Below are 13,637 nucleotides of genomic sequence, written 5' to 3'. Positions count from 1 at the left end.
ACCCAACTTCTCAAATATATCATGTGGTCAATGAGCACCATTGCAAGGTCAGTCTCCACAGTGGTCCCAAGAATGATGGTTCCATCTCTTACCTTAAGGATGATTCCATTGAGAGCCATATCAATCATCTTGAGCTTACCCTCAATGAGATTTCCAGTTTCCTTCCTAGCAAAGAAGGTGTTTGCTAAGGCCTTGTGGAAGTACCTTAGGACTGGGCTTCTTATCTTTGAACTCTTGGTCTTGGAGGATGAGTAAGTGATGTTGTCTCCAATGGTTTCCCAAACAGCAAAGAGCTCTTCTCTTGGTATCATTAAGCTCCTATTACTCCCAACTTCAAAGCCAAAGATATTGGCTATCTTCTTCATTGGAAGCTCATACTTCTTCCCCTTGATAGTAAAGGCAATATGACCAGCTCCCAACTCATCATCCTTCCTTGCATATGTGTGCAGCTTGATTGTGGCTAGAAACTCACAACTTTCTTCCTTGTAACCCTCCATGCAAAGCCCCATGAACTTGGTTAAGTTGCTCTTTTCAAAAAGATACTCCACATCTTCATCAATGGCTAGCTTCTCCATGGTTTCCTTGTGTGGATATCTAGTCCCCAGGAACTCCATTCTCATGAAGGCTTCATAAAGTTGCCTCTTTGTCAAACCACAAGATTCTGCTTCTCCATCATCCTCTCCCTCTTCTTCTTCAACTTCTTCTTCACTCTCACTCTCAACCTCCTCTTGTTCAATCTCAACTGATGGCCTCTTCCCTTAGGCCTTGTTTCTCCTCATGAACTCACTAAGAGTTGGCTCCCTTTCTTCTTCACTTTCAGTTCTCTCAGGATCTTCCTCAACTGACTGATTTCTTGAACACGGCATCTGACTCGATCGACCACTCGGACCACCACTCGGTCGAGTCCATGCTCGAGTGGGGCGTCGAGTGGTTCTTCCAGCTTCTCCTCTTGATTGTAGGCGATCATCACAACGTTCCATGGAGCTCGCAGCCGCTTGTTGAGACTTCCTAGTAATCCTTGAAGACATTTTCGAATAGAACTAAAGGGAATAGACTCAAAGCTTAAGGTTAATAGGTTAGTGACCCAAAAACTTAAAAGAGCTAAGCTTGAGCAAAAGATGAACTTTGAGAGAGATTTTAAAACTTGATTTTAGTTGTTTTGAGCAAATGAGAGAGTGTGAGAGATATAGGATCGTGTAAGGCTCTATTTAAAGAAGCTAAGGGGACAAGGAGACAAGGGTGGAGCGTCCATACCATTCAAATTTGAAATGGGAATCTTTGACCTGCTTTTTGCTGCCACTCGACCCCACAATCGACCAGCACGTAGTCGAGCTCCTTGACCAAAGTTTGAGATTTCAAAATTTTTCTGCTTTTTCTTCCCTCCACTCGATCATTCTAGAGAAATGAGAATCGAGTGGGCATTACTTCTTTGCCAACTCGGTCGAGTACCTCTCGTGGGCTGGTCGAGTGGGCTTGCGAATCTCCTTCCCCAAGTCCATATCTCTTCATATCCATCTACACTTTCATTAAAAGGCTTGCCCAACACAAACATTAAAAGAAAAGACATCAAAACTACTAAGAAAATAAAGCATATTTACAAAGGATACCTTAGGGACTTCCTCCCTAGTGAGCTTGTTTAGAGTCACTAAGCTTGACTTTTGATGCCTTCTTAGGCTTTGTTTAGATACCAAGGAGGTGATGAAATCCTCCCTGGCACTTCTTGATCACTGTGAGTCTGATCCTTGATCACCTCACCCTTAACACACAAACCATATTTCTTCTTGATTTTGAGCTTTGGTCTTGCTTTCCTCAAAGATCTCTTGTTTAGCTTGACTTGGAGATCCTTAACCATACCAGTCAACTCTTGAACTGACCTCTTAAGCTTTTCCACAGGATCCTCTTGAAGAGAGAGATTGTCCTTTGGAGTTGCCACTTCACTTAAACCTTCATGACCACCTTTGTCCTTGATAGTAAAAGGTTGATCATCAATGGTAGGAAGGTTGGTTGGGTTATGATGTTAAACTTCATAGCTATACCCTCAGAATTGTTCAAGGTCACAAGACCTTCCTTAACATCAATAACAGCTCCAACTGTGGTTAAGAATGGCCTCCCAAGGATGATAGGATCTTCAGGTTCCTTGTCCATCTCCAATACCACAAAATCTGTATGAACCCTTGCTCTTCCTATCTTGACTGGAATATTCTCCAACTTGCCAACCACATCTCTGTTTGAACCATCAGCTAGGCATATATGAAGGTTGGTGGACTTGAAGTCAATGTGCCCAAGCTTTTGTGCTATAGAATAGGGCATCACACTGATAGATGCCCCCAAATCACATAAGCACTGGTTGTAGTGAAGATAGCTGAGTGTGCAAGGTAGATAGAATGGACCTGGATCCTTAAGCTTAATTGGGATGATAACTCCTCCAAGGTCTTCAAGATCCTTCTCATCTTGAGCTTGAGCCTTCTTCTTTGACAAATCAAGCAAAAAATCCTTATAGAGAGGATATGGATCATACTGTTCCAAGGCAGGTCCTCTCTCTTCTTCTTGGTAAGCAATGATGATCTCTTGTATGGCCATCACTTCCTCTTGTTTCTCAATCACAACCTCTTCCTTCAAAGCCTTCACTTCCTCTTGTTGCAAAGCCAACATTTCTTTTTTCTCAATGATTTCCCTTAATTCCTTAAGCTTCTGTGCCTTGAAACGTCCTGGGAATGGTAGAGGCGGTTTGTAAGCAGGAGGGATGTACTTAGCAGGCTTGACAGCATCTGACTCTTCAGCTCGATCGACCACTCGAACACTCACTCGGTCGAATGCTTGCTCGAGCACCTGGTCGAGTGCAATACCGGATTCAGACTGCTTTGCACAAACTTCACTCTGAGCTTCAAGAAATGACCAATCCTCCTCAACTTGAACTTCACTGTCCTCAGTGACTTCTTCTTCAAATATATGAATGGCTTTGGCAGTATACTCCCTTGGGTTTTGAACTGCTTTTCCAGGGAGTTGGTTGGGCTTAGGAGCTGAAGTAGAGGCAAGGTTGCTCTCCATAAACTTCACTCTAGAGTTGAGACCTTCAAACTTCATGTTCAGATCATTGTACTGGGATGTGAGCCTTTGGTTCAACTCAGCAAACTGTTTGGCTTCCTCAATATTTCCATTGGTTTGCCCAATCAACAACTGTTGTATCATTGCTCAAAAGGTCTTGTTCCTGGCCTTGGTTAGTCTGAAACCCTGGTGGGGGACACAATTGGCGCTGGAACACCTGTTGTTGCTGCTTGGGTATATAGTTTTGTTGTTGTTGAGGTTGTTGAGGCTGTTGAGGGGGGTAGAATTGATCTTGTGGGTTAGCCACATTGTTACTCCTATAAGAGAGATTGTTATTCTTGAATCCTCCTTGGTTGTAACCTTTGAATCCTCCCTGGTTTTGCATGTAGCACAACTCAGCAAACTCCCTATCTCCTTCTTGGACTGGAGCTTCTTCTTCACTAATGAAGTGGATTGTCTGTGATTGGCTTAGTAGGATCTTGTCAAGCTTCTCATTGACCATCTTCAAATCCATCTTGTACTTGTCCTCTTGATCAGTAGATGTGGACCTTATTGTTCTGTCATAGTCCTCATTATAATTTCCATCAGACTGAGCAAGGTTCTCAACCAATTCCCATCCTTCTTCCACATTCTTGTTGAGGAAGTTGCCATTTGAAGCTGTATCAAGAAGCATTCTTATTTTGGGAAGCACCCCTCTATACAAAGTGCTTAGAAGGGACTCATTGTTGAAGCCATGGTGAGGACACTGAGTCTGGAATCCTTTAAACCTCTCCCAAGCTTCACAAAAGCTCTCATTATTCCTTTGAGCAAACCCAGAAATTTCATTCCTCAACCTAGCAGTCTTTGCATTGGAGAAGAACTTGGCCAGAAAAGCTTTCTTGCATGCATCCCATGTGGTTATTGCTCTAGTAGGAAGAGTCTTCTCCCAGAGATGAGCTTTGTCTCCAAGGGAAAATGGGAATAGCCTTAACTTGAAGCCATCTTCACTAACTCCATTGATTTTTGTGAGTCCACATATCCTGTCAAACTCATCAAGGTGATCTAGAGGATCCTCCATTGGCAACCCATGAAATTTGTTGGCTTGTATCATGGAGATCAATCCACTCTTGATTTCATAATTATTATTGGCAACTGCAGGAGGCACAATACCAACTCTTTGGTTGTGTGTGTTAGGTGCTTCCCCAGCGCCAATGTTCCTTGCCCTTGGAGCTTGTTGATCTTGTTGCTCCATTAGCACTTGTTGTTCTTGTTCCTTATTGATTCTTGGTTTCTGCTGTCTCAGGTCCCTTGGTGGTCGGTTAATGTGATCAAGGAGTCTCTGAAGATTGTGATGACCCTTGGATCTTGTTTGCATTAACAGACACGAGTACAGACTCGGACAGGCACTCGGTCGAGCGCAACCTCGAGTGGATGGTCGAGTCGACTGGGGAAGTGACGTCTATTTGTTTCCGGCTTCTGACTCGATCACGAACTCGAGCGCTCACTCGGTCGAGTGGAGGTCGAGTTGGTACCTGAAACTCAATCACAAACAAGCAGTAGAAGAATCGAGATCAATAGCGAACAAGGGGATAAAGGAACTTAATCTTAGACTTCTATTGATCCTAATTGTCACAAAAACACACTCAAATAGGCAACAGCGCCAAATTGAAACTAGTATCTCTCTTGTGTGTGTGTGATGGAATGTGAATGAATGATATAATGATGAACAATGGTGAAAGCAAGGTGTTTCAATTCCCCTTATGCAGTTGTAGTATAAGAGGTGTCAATCCAATCTGAGTGTTTGCAAGCAATCAGGATGTGCATATATGTCTAAGTCAAGCCAAATATTAAGGATGTTTGTCACTAACAATCCTATGATGAAATGTAAAATGCAGAATGTAAAAGCTACTAGAACTAGGTGCTAAATGTAAATGAAACAGAATGATTATAACAGTTATGAAGCTAGAACAGAAATAGAAACTATGCTAATGAACTTATGCAAGGCAAGTAATGAACATGACACTAAGTAAATGCAACAGAAATGCAACTAGAATGAGACAAGAGATAAGACAGGACAACTACAAAGCATAAACAAGAATTCTGGGGATGAACTCGAGCAAGCACTCGATTGAGTGTAGATTGAGTGCAGGGTCGAGCTGGACAAATCCGGAAAACAGAGCAATGCAAGAAAAACAGAGCAATACAAAAGCAAATCAAACAACGAACAAACAACAGGATTTAAACTAGGAAATCAATAAACAAGGAAGGCCTTGAGGAGGGATTCATGGGCTGGACTAATGATTGAGGTCATCTAACTTGGCCAACAAATCTCAAACAACTTGAGCTAATCTCTAGACATATATTTCTAAGACATGTATAATCCACTCTCATGGCAAGAAACAATCAAACTCATTCATCTCTAGACTTGTTCTCACAAAGTAAAGAATCTACACAAGCAGGCATTAAGCAATATGTCAAATACCAAACAAGACTTCTAATCTCTTAGCAAGCCTAATGATAGTCTCTAGATCTAGCCTTATCTATGCTCCTTAGACATTGGTGTGATGCTAAGAGGCTTGAAATCAAACCCTACCCTCTCAGATATAGGATCAGCATTAAGAACATCTAGCCTAGAAGATATCTACAACAATCAATCTTGACCAAATCAAACAAACCACAAACACAGCCCAACCTAACCCATCCTCAAGATCCTAAGCAACTACTCACAAGAACACATGATGAACATCAAAGTCATAAACCCAGAAAATGATGAAACTTGCATGATTAGATAGATAAAGTAAAGATCTACAATATTGAAGAAGGAATCAAACACGAATTCTTAATATCTTGAAAGTTATGGAACCAACAAAATCCAAGAATTCTTTGTTTTTCTCCTTCAAGGAGGTACAAGATCTAAAATATAAAAGTGCAAAAGGAATAATTCCCAAAAGGGTAAAAACTAGGTTTTTTGACTCTCTAAAAAGCTGGACTCTTCTGTGGCTGCTGGTACAAGGCCTTTAAATAGAAAAAGTAGTGGAAGCCCTAAAAATGCTAAAAGACAAAATAGCTAGGCGGCTCGGCCAACTCGACCCGGTGCTCGGTCGAGTGACCGGTCGAGTTGGCTCCTCTTATGCTCCTTCCACTCGGTCGATTCCCTCTTTGCACACGGTCGAGTGGGTGGTCGAGTGGGACTCTGGACCTTGGTTTTTCATCCTTAACTCTCTTGCTTTCTCCTCATGATTGCTTCACTTCTCCTCAGCAATGCTTCCATGCTCCTTAAGCTCCAAAATCACCTGTTTATGCATGAAAATATGCAAATGCAATGCAACTAAACTCTAATGCAAGAACAGTCTTAAAGTTATGCAATAATGGTCAAAATGGATAGCAAAAGATGCAAAAGATGTGAATATATTAAGGGAAAACAGGGTAAAATATATGAACATCAAAATACTCATCTAAATCTAGGGTCTAGTGTGTGCAATCATTGGATCAGCCAAGAGACGAACATAAGAGAAGCAGCCGAAAACCTAGCAACCGACCTCGTTCCACTCTCAAAGCTTTAAAGATCACCAAACTCTTTAGTTTTCCAATTTCGTTTGTTCTTGTTGCTAAAGGAAGAAGATCTTTACAACTTTGTACAAATCATTGAAATAATATCTAAAACCATTTTCTCTATTTATTCTTTTATTTTTATGAGTTTATTCAACCTTGCTTTGATGTTTCCCTTAAACATGCTAGAGTAGTTTTTTAGTTGGGTTTAAAGGGATAATCAAAAGAGGGAGATGCTCTTAAATTAGGTGGCAATTTTAGGGTTTGTTAGATTTATATTTCGTTTATTCAATACTTTAATTCTAAGTCTTTGCTTAATTCTTTAAGTTAGCTTCATGAACTAAATATGATCCAAAATGTGTGTGTGTCACTAGCGACTTGCATATGTTCTTGACCTAGCTTAGATCTGTGTCGTGTCATAGGAAGCACATACCACTTACCTATGTAACTTCATGGATTAGAATCGAACCTGTCTTAAATGCTTTGATCTAAGTGTCGTTGCCTGCGATAGTTGAGTAACAGAGTATAGTGATCTTAGATGGTTATTTTGTTTATCTAAACACATAGTCACCTAATTTAGTGACTACAAAGTGACAAAATAGCTACCGATTTACAACTGCGCATATTTATTCTTAAACCAGACAATGTTTTGCGACCAAATATAGTAGTCGGTAAAGTAGTCAGTAAAGTTGTCGTCAATTAGCAATGATTATACGACTAAGTGGGAGGAAGGGAATATAGTTGCAAAAGAGTCGGTAATTTGGATACTACAATCAAGTGCCTTGATTGTTCCTAGACTTGATTGTGTGTTGATTGCCTGCTTTGTTTGACTCTTCCGCATTGCGTGTTGATTGCTTGTTGTTTGGGGTTAGTTGGATGGGGGGGGGGGGGGAATGCACATTAGAAGGTTTACCCAACTCACTGAGTAATCTTAGATTACTCATTCCTTTCCACAAATGTTTTTGTCTTGCAGGGAAGACTAAGTGGGTAGAGTTGGGCAGCTAGGAAACCAGATAGGATGTTTTTATGGTGTGTTGCAAAAATCCTATGTTTTCTTTAACATGTTTTCTTCGAAATGGATCCAACTGTTTTACTTAAGTATTCTTGTTTTGAATTTTAAACATTATACTTAAGTAATAATACGAGATATTTTCATATATATTCGGACAAGTGGAAATGGTACATGGTCTAGTCCGGGCCAGCACAACGCCGCGTGCGTCCCAAGGGTTTAAAAGCCTAAGGAATCGGCCAGTGAACTGGCTGGGTAGTTTTAACCTACGCAATTTGGAAAAGTTCTTTCCACAATATTTTTTCGATATGATGGAGCACCTACCTATAAATCTCCCCTACAAAGCTGAATTAGGAGGCCCTATCCAATATAGGTGGATGTATCCTTTTGAAAGATTTTGTTCTAAAAAAATGAAAGGAAAAACAAAGAACAAAAGATATGCGGCATGATCAATTGTTAAATCATATATCAATAACTAGATTGCATATTTCTCATAGCACTACTTTGCTGCGAACATACAAACAAAATCAAGATAAATGCTAAAATTAATCAATTAGTGTGATATGTTATGTGAATATTTAATTTTCAATCATTTGGTCAGGTTAACAAGATTTGATGAAGGTAAAAACCTTGTATATCATGTGCCTGGAGTGCTTTCTATATTTGCTCACGTTGGCCGTGCAAGTGGGGAAATGCATGAAACATGTCTTACAGAGCGAGACTATCAATGAGCACACGCATATGTTTTAAGAAATTGTGACTACTTTAAGCCAATTAAGAGGTATATAAGTAGGCATCTCTCAAATTACTTGCGCTTTAGTATATATAATTTGCTATGATTGCTCATATATATATTTGTGTTGGTCTGTATATATAGTATGTTCGAGGATTTTATTTCACCAAAATATCCAGCACTTGCTGAAAAAGAACTCACTGCAAAAAGAGCAGACAAATATCATTTTTGGATTAAAGAATATGTACGTGAAAACAATATTCATGCCATATATAGTAATCATGTTCACTTATTGATATTATTTAACATAAGTATATACATACGCAGGTTACTTACTGGAACGCCACAAATCCATTTCCTACTTGGGTTCAAGAGATAGTGCATGGACCTTTGAACATGGTTAAAACATGGAAAATGTACTTTATATAAGGCTATTTGTTTCATACAGAGAATCACGGCACTGTACAAAAGAGATTTAACTATACGGTATGTGTTAAAGGTCAATACACGGATGAATCTAATGCAGCGGATTTCTACGGATCCTTAACTGATATCATAGAACTTTAGTATGAGGGGATGATTAATTTGAGAATCACACTTTCTAAGTGTAAGTGGTATGACCCTGTTATCGGTAAAGGCACTTGGATCAGCAATGGTGGCATTATAGACGTTCTTTCATTAAGAAAGTACAATAAATACAAACCAATTATTTTAGGTAAGTAAATATATATATATATATATATAACATTAATGTTGATATGTGTGTGTAACTTTCTATATGTTGATAATGCGCATAGCCTCTCAAGCAAAACAAGTTTGTTAATTTTGTATCCATACACAAAGAAACCGAAGCAATTATGGCTCAATGTTCTAAAAGTGAATCCAAGGGGAAAAATTTCTTGAGAATATGAAAACAAATCAGAAACGAATCTTTTGCAAACAGAAAATGATGATGTTGTATAATGTATTGATTACTACAATTAAAGATCTTGTACTCGAAAATTTGGAAGAGGGAGTAATACCAATTAATCTTGCTTACGGTGTCAAAGATGTGGAACCTGATGAATTCTTGTGTAATTTATTGTCTTCGGATGACGAAGAACCAGAAGAAGAAGTATCCTGCTAATTATGCTTATGTCAAATTTGTGCGATTAAAATATGTAAACTGAATTATACTAGTCTAATTCCGGTGTAATATATATGTTTAATAATTACAATTTTTACTTATTATGATGAAAATAATTAACATATTAATATTAGTTTAATTAATTTAAAATTTCCAAAAAAATGGATTAATTTCAAAAGCTGTGTTTAATCCATAAATCTTTTTTTTTGTGATTAATAACCTATTACATTAAAAACTTGTTCAAATAAAACCAAAATTATATTTAGCTACTGATTCGCGACTAATAAATGACTACAATCAAAACATTTGTGTTAATGAAACCCAAGAATCTATTTCCACGGTCCAAAACCTGGCCCAAATTTCTATCTAACCCTAATTGTTGTCTTAAACCTAAAAGGTGCCACTTTTCTTCTTCTTTGCCGTTCAAGCTCTCTCAATCTCACGTCGATCTCACTGTTCTTCTTCTTTTTTTTCTTCACCTACGTGAAAAGTCTCACCTAAAAATTGTCATGGAGGAATTACGATGCCTCAAGTTAAGAAGATCGAACGAAAGAGAAATGTTGTCCCCAACACTTCTTTGAGACCAGGTGGCTTTAACCATCCCACTAAGGTGAGAAGACTCAACCCTCTACGGTCTCAATACAACTTCAAGTTTGTGGCCCAAATTCGTCCGCCTCAAATGCCTCAAAACCAAGTATGTGTTCCCCCCCCCCCAACTATCAACATCAGCTGCACCACATTTTAGAAACTATCCACCACCACAAAGGCTATTTCAGAACTCCGTGAATTGAGAAGTTGAAGACCATCCAACCCTATCATCACTAGAAGTTCAAAACAATCAGCCAATTCAATCAAATCCACTAGAGAATGATGCGAGATCTCCACTTCAAAACTCTCACGCTTAAAGTCATCCTTCTTCTCAAAGTAAAAACTTTGACAAGTCATATCCAGTGTTACTGGAACTCCAAGAGGACACGTTGAGGGCTCTAAACACCATACTTATGGTGTCAGACCGTCATAAGTTTACCACCGTCCTCTATCTGGAACCGAACCTAAAACGACTTGGTATGTTGATTTTTGTTGTATGAGTATAGTAAACACGCTTCTGGTTTGCTTTGTATTGATATTGTTTGTTTGATTTTTGTTGTTGGTTTGCTTCTTGTTGTCTTTTTTTGCCGTATGAGTCTATTAAACACGCTTACGGTATGCTTCGCATTGATTTTCGTTGTTTGTTTGTTTTTTGCTGTTGGTTTGCTTCTTTTTTTATATTTTGCTTATGACTTGATTTTTGTATTGTGAAGTCTGTATTCACTTCATGTGTGTTACAAGTTTACTCGGGATGTCAAATCACAATTGGTTCGGAAGATTACTAAAGTTTTTACAAACAAATTTGATGGTCCATATTATAATTGCTCATGTGTGCCTCCGGAGAGACGAGAAAGATACTTGCTCGAGTTTGCGGTATAGTTTTCGGTCATATAGCCTTCACATATAGGTTTTACTTGTGTTGTTTTCACTAAATTAATTTTATTCTCTTTTTTCCGCAGAAAACACACATTTGATAACAGGGACAGTGCAACAGCTTTTCTATGAGATATGTCAACGCCGGATGAAAAACATGGTTGACGCTAGGAAAAGTCGACTGCGACCTAAATGGATCAAGAATACTCTCTGGAAAAAAATGGTTGCGCAGTGGGATACTGAAGAAGCACATGAAAGGAGTCGAACCTATTCCAATGCTCGTATGTCTGACTGTAATAGTATCGGTCCTCACATGCACTTATCTGGGCCAATGTCGTTTTAAAAAGTCAAACAAGGCTTGGTGAGTAACTTATATATATATCTGTACTTTATTTTTCTTACACCTTTGCAACATTAATATATGTCATAAGCCTTTCTTTTTTGTGTAACATTCGAGGAAGAGAAATTGGGGAGACCGGTGAGTCTTGGTGAGATTTTTAAAGAGACACATACAAAGTCAGATGGTACGTATGTCGATCGAAAGGCCCAGAAGACCATTACAACTTATGAGAAAAACTTGCAAGCTAAGATATCTGAGCTCGAGACAGATCCTTCACGAGCTCAGCAGCTCACAACAGAAGATTATACGACCATCTTTCTTGAGGTAAAGTAGCATTTTTCACAATCTATATTTAAAGAGTCTTCGAATTTTTCATGTTCTCTATTTACAATTTGACTTTTTCTTTTTTCAGTACACTAAGAATGATTCACGAGGTAATCTTTATGGACTTGGAAGCCTCAAGGATCATCTTAAGGATCTTCTCAATTGCAAGGGAAATCCACGAGGAGATTATTGATCCTTTGTAGCATTGCAAGAGCAAATGAAGGAAAGTCAACATATAATTGAAGAACAAGTTGCGTATAATACAAAACATGATGCTGAGATTGCTGCTTGTGAAGCAGAACATTCCAAAGTTGTGGCTGAGCAAAAGAAGAAGATACAGCACTTGTCATTGGTGGAAAAGTACTTGCGCCAAACCGATCCAGCGTTTGTGGATTTCCTTGAGTCTGAATCAAGTGAAACACCCACCGAGGCTCCAACAGAAAGAAAAACTCCTTCTTAGGTTACTTCCTAGGTTACTTCCTAGGTTACTTATCTATTTTTTAACTCTCATGAACTTGTCACTTTAGTGTTCTTAATAACTTGTGAGAATCTTAGTTTTAAATTGATCATTTTGGTTGTGTTTTTTGGTTTATTGCAAATGTTGTGTACTTTTGATATTTCTATCTATACAAAATTAGCTTCGTGAATCAGGAATACAACAAATATGAATTCAAAAACAGAACGAAAAAACAAAACAATTCTGGTTTCTGTTCACTATAATCGTTAAACCAGTTGTTAAATTTGTTCTTAAGTAGTCGACAAATAGTCACTAAAACTTTCAAACAGAGTGCCAACATAGTCGTCAAATAGTCGTAAAGTAGTAGTTACTTAGTCACTAAAAATTTCAAATAGAGTAGCAACATAGTCGTTAAATAGTCGTAAAGTAGTAGTTACTTAGTCACAAAATTTAACGACTACAGTACGACTAAGCTAAAACTAATTATGTTCACATCGTATTAATCGTAAAATAGTCTTAATATAGTCATAATTATTTAAGGCTACATTACGACTAAGTTTACGACTACGGTTTTTAGTCGTAAAAGAGTCGCTATTGACCGACTATTTTACGACCATTATTTTTAGAGACTAAGGATTTACAACAATAGTGGTTAGCCGTAAATTAGTCGTTATATCTCATTTAGCAACTAATTGGCGACTATTTATGTAGTCATAAATTGCATGATTTCTTGTAGTATGTGATTCCATTGATGCCCAACGCTTTTCTCATTTATTTTACTTGCTTTAATTTACATTTATTTACTTTCTTGCTTGCTACCGTGACAACAACAAAAACCCCCTTTTTATTGATTCCTAGCATTATATCTCTTCCGAATAAAAATATAATAATTAAAATATATATCATATATTACATGTGTATCCTATTTAAATAAACTGAAACTTTTATTAAGTTCAGATACCATTGGTTAAATCAAAGAAAAAATAATGATATTGTAGAACTTATAAAATTATGTGAGATTTAAAATATGAGGTCATGAGGGTTATAGTGAGATATGTGTTTTTCTTTTAATATATAATACAGAAATTGATGTATCAAAGGTAACTATTTGAGAGTTATAAAAGTGAAATTAAGTGCATATTAATACATTTTTAATATGTTCTATTATATTCAATTAAATTCATTGAGAACACTACTATGATATTATTATGGGAGTTACAAACAAATTTTTATACTTTTCTAACTCCTAAAATTAAATCTCATTTAATTTAAAAGTGAGTGTTGGTGGATCCATAATTTGATTCAAAAGTATAATATGTTACACATTGATTGTTTAAAAAAATAGGAACATATAATTCTCAAATAAACTTGATTTTTTGTTAAAACCAACATATGTGAATTTAAATTTAACTATGGAAATTTTAAAAATAAATATGAATAGATTAGAAAGGCAAGAAATATGAAAGAAATATTTTATTTATATATAAATAAAATAAAAAATTGAAAACATAGTTTAATATATATAATACTTTCTAAATTTAAAATATATAATCAAACTCTTACAACACATATGAGATATAACAATATTTGATATTGGTGGGAAAAGAGGAGAGA

The 13,637-nt window shown here is 37.4% G+C and overlaps 1 long non-coding RNA gene and 1 other non-coding gene across 2 annotated transcripts; both read left to right on the top strand.

Annotated features, from left to right (window-relative positions):
- The first annotated feature begins 3,773 nt into the window (after positions 1-3,773).
- On the top strand, positions 3,774-3,880 carry LOC147929473 (small nucleolar RNA R71). Its single transcript, XR_015579011.1, has one exon. It is a non-coding gene; the product is annotated as a small nucleolar RNA R71 (small nucleolar RNA).
- A 7,507-nt stretch (positions 3,881-11,387) lies between these two features.
- LOC104736714 (uncharacterized) lies at positions 11,388-12,149 on the top strand. The gene is made up of 2 exons (XR_759620.3): positions 11,388-11,566; positions 11,655-12,149. It is a non-coding gene; the product is annotated as an uncharacterized LOC104736714 (long non-coding RNA).
- The last annotated feature ends 1,488 nt before the right edge of the window (positions 12,150-13,637 follow it).

Source organism: Camelina sativa, chromosome 13 (assembly GCF_030686135.1).
Source record: "Camelina sativa cultivar CO46 ecotype springtype chromosome 13, ASM3068613v1".
NCBI classification, from domain to species: domain Eukaryota; kingdom Viridiplantae; phylum Streptophyta; class Magnoliopsida; order Brassicales; family Brassicaceae; genus Camelina; species Camelina sativa.
The sequence above is the reverse complement of the archived record's forward strand: the minus strand, read 5'-3'. Positions and strand labels throughout refer to the sequence as shown.